Source organism: Octopus bimaculoides, chromosome 13, assembly GCF_001194135.2.
Source record: "Octopus bimaculoides isolate UCB-OBI-ISO-001 chromosome 13, ASM119413v2, whole genome shotgun sequence".
NCBI classification, from domain to species: domain Eukaryota; kingdom Metazoa; phylum Mollusca; class Cephalopoda; order Octopoda; family Octopodidae; genus Octopus; species Octopus bimaculoides.
Window position 1 is genome coordinate 61,582,391 of NC_068993.1, and position 3,666 is coordinate 61,586,056.

Consider the following 3,666-nt stretch of genomic DNA (forward strand, 5'->3'; position numbering starts at 1 on the left):
ATGTATGTATGTATGTGTGTGTGTGTGTATATGTGTGTGTGTGTATGTGTATGTGTGTGTGTATGTGTGTGTGTGTGTATGTGTATGTGTGTGTGTATGTGTGTGTGTGTGTATGTGTATGTGTGTGTGTGGGTGTGTGTGTATTGGATTTTCAGATAAATTCGTTCGTTTCTTTCCAATGCCAATTGAATTTATCTTTTGTCTTTTACTTGGTTTAGTCATTTGACTGTGGTCATGCTGGGGCACCGCCTTGAAGGAGATGAAAACGTAGCTCAATGTTTATGATTTTGTTGTGTGTTCCTCACCAGAAAAAAAAAAAACGATTAGTAACATCTTGTCCGTCTTTATGTTCTGAGTTCAAATTCCGCCGTGGTTGACTTTGCCTTTCATCCTCTCATGGATTAGTACCAGTTGAGCACTTAGGTCGATGTAATCAACTTATCCTTCCCCCGAAATTGCTAGCCTTGTGCCTAAATTTGAAACCAATATTACTTACAGGCATTATCCTCATTTGAACTGTCAAAAAGGCGGCGAACTGGCAGGACTCTTAGCATGCCAGACAAAATGTTTAGCATCATTTCTTTCGACTTTACTTCCTATGTTCAAATTCCGCCAAGGTCGACTTCACGTTTTAATCAATTTGAAGTTGATTAAATAAGTATCATATGAACATAGAATAGTTGTTTATCACACGAGTGGTGACAATTATGAATATGGCAATCGGCACATTTTTGAATTGCCTTAATGTTTTTAATCTAACAGTCGAGTTGGTTTCATTTCCAATTTTCTTATCAATTCAACAGAACATTATAGTAATTTAGTATTGGTATGTTGATAATTTATGCACTATTGTAATTTTTGTCAATTAAGTACCGGTGAAATTATTATTATTATTATAAGGCGACGTGCTGGCTGAATCGTTAGTACGCCGGGCGAAATGCATAGCAGTATTTCGTCAATCTTTACGTTCTGAGTTCAAATTCCGCCAAGGCCGACTTTGTCTTTCATCCTTTCGGGGTCGATAAATTAAATACCAGTTGCGAACTGGAGCCGAGCTAATCGACTGACCCACTCCCCGAAATTTCGAAGCTTGTGCGTAGTGTAGAAAAGATTATTATTATGTTGCTTTTTTCTTCTTTCTTCAAATTTTCTTCCATTTCTCGCCGAGTGTTTTCCGTACACGTAGGGCATAGAAGCTCATTGTATGCATTCCCAGTTTACACACGCAAATTTACAGGTAAAATATGTATTTATTATTATTATTATTATTATTATTATTGTTGTTGTTGTTGTTGTTATTATAAGGCAGCGAGCTGGATGAAATGCTTAGCGGTATTTCGCTCGTCGGTACATTACGAGTTCAAATTCCGCCGAGGTCGACGTTGCCTTTCATCTTTTCGGGATCGATAAATTAAGTACCAGTTGCGTACTGGAGTTGATCTAATCGACTCATCTCCTCCTCCAAAATGGCTGCCAATATGGTAAAATTTTGAACGAAATGATTTAAATATAGGTGAGTGTGCGAAAGAATACATATTACATATGTTAGACAGGGTAGTCCTTTGAGGGAGACTAACGTTACATAATGAAGGAAAGCATGCATAATTTAAGTATTAGCAAATTAGATTACGAATATAAAACAACATCTGTTTGATTATAATTATGCAGATTCCAATTTCGTTTGACAAAGTCAAATGTGCATTCTGTTTTGCAATTGCAACGTTTATAAATTATTATTTATTCATAAAATTAAAATTATAATTTATTTATAAAATATATAACTATTCATTAACTTAATTCTGACCACATATGCAATGGATAAATACATATTTCTATAATAGTTAATGTTTTCAAAAGTTAATTAAAGAGTAATTTCTTTAACAGTTATGCAGGATCTATTTGGTGTTGCACATCAAACACAAAGCATAGAATGGATATGATACAACTTGATTGTTTGAACAAAGGGCAGCGAATCGGAGGAGTCATTAGAGTGTCGCATAGAAAGCCTTTCAATATGTTTTATCTCACTGCATTCAAGTTCGAATCTCATCGAAACTAGCTGAGCAAATTCGGAGGACAAATTTCGAAATTTGAAAAAAAAAAAAAAAAGAAACTCGGATTATAATGTGAAAATGGTTTTTAAAATTTTGGCACAAGTCCAGCAATTTTGGGAAAGGGTGATAAGTGGATTACAGTGACCTCAGAATTCAACTGGTACTAATTTTTATCGGCTCCTAAAGGATTAGGGTCAAAGTAGATCTCGGTAGAATTTGAACTCATAACGTAAAAACGGACGAAATGCTACTAAGCATTTTGTCCAGGGTGCTAACGATTTTGTCAGCTCGCCTCCTGGGGTTATGATGATATAATAATATTGTTTAAAACATTTGTTCGAGGACTAATGTTTATTCTGATTTTTGGTGTGGAGAGTTATTTGTAAGTTTTAATAAAGACCTGTTACTAGGTCTAGCAGACTCATCCTGTACAGATGCACGAGAAACGCGTGACTTAATATAAGAACGGAGGGAAATTAACAAGGGACACAATCCATTTTAAAACAATAGTTGAGCGAACACCAATATGTTAGTTGCCGTCCCTTTGCGTTGAGAAAACTGAATGAAAATAAACAATAAAGTCAGATCCGTGGTTTATGTATTCTTACAAGGCGTCAAACACAACCTGGTCGTTATCCACCAACTGCATGCAAGAAATCTATTAAGGTGGCGATTGTGGTTGTTACGGAACATTTTTCATTGAAGTAGTTCAGTGAACCAAGATGGAATTGCAGTGAGAGGATACGGAATGACTTTTATCATAAATGGAGAGAAACGAGCTGATTCGATGTATAAGGGTGGAGGTGAGGGGGTATGAAGTAGAGGAGTAGAGAGATCAGGGGTAAACACTTCAACTGGTTATAATGGTGTCAGCTGAAAAAATATAAAAATATTGAAAATCTATGTTCATTGGGAAGAAATCAAATCTTATTTAATTTATTATCACTAAATTCAAATAGAGTGAAGTATAACGTATTTAGATAAAATAAAATAAAATAAGATAAGATAAAGTGGAGTAAATAAATAGGCTGAATAAATAAAGCAGATAAAGTAAGTATATAAATTTAATTCAACAAGAATTAAATTATATGTAATATGAGGTAAGTGAAAGCTGGAAATATAATAAGTGGTCGCTAAAGGAATTGTTATTGAAGAGGGAAGAATAAAGTAAAAGAAAATAAGGTAAGGCCAGTATATTAATTCAAGTAAGCTTATGCCATGTCACAACTATGTTTCAGTGAACACACGCACACACACACACATACACACACACGGATACTTTATGATGATGGCCGTCCACTCGTGACCGAGGAAGACCATTGCAGATCTTCGAGAACATTGTGCGCTCTAGGACTAACTTATATTTTGCATTTGCGGCTCCGTTGGTGGCTAATGAGCCCTGCTCTTGACAAGCATACACGTTATTTCCTGTCTGCATTTTCTATATGCTGCCTTCTCAACTTTTTCGTGTTTCTTCTCTTATTCAGTTTCTTTAGTTCGTTATGATATGTGATTTGCGCCTAATGAATATGTTTGAGTTTTCTCAATATATAAAGAAAACTATTAGTAGCGCTTTGATACATACATTGTGGCCGGTAAATAAATAATATAT

The 3,666-nt window shown here is 35.1% G+C and overlaps 1 protein-coding gene across 5 annotated transcripts in view; it reads left to right on the forward strand.

Annotated features, from left to right (window-relative positions):
• LOC106880857 (organic cation transporter protein) overlaps positions 1-3,666 on the forward strand; it is a 16,727-nt gene that overhangs the window by 2,140 nt on the left and 10,921 nt on the right. The window contains exon 1 of one of the 5 annotated variants that reach the window (XM_052972538.1): positions 3,088-3,236. The exons of 1 other annotated variant lie outside the window; for it this stretch is intronic. The gene's annotated coding sequence lies outside the window, so the exon portion shown is untranslated. Of the gene's footprint in view, positions 1-3,087; positions 3,237-3,332; positions 3,395-3,666 lie in introns of those variants that run through there. 3 more of the 5 variants (XM_014930997.2, XM_014931001.2, XM_052972536.1) reach the window with 3 other exon arrangements.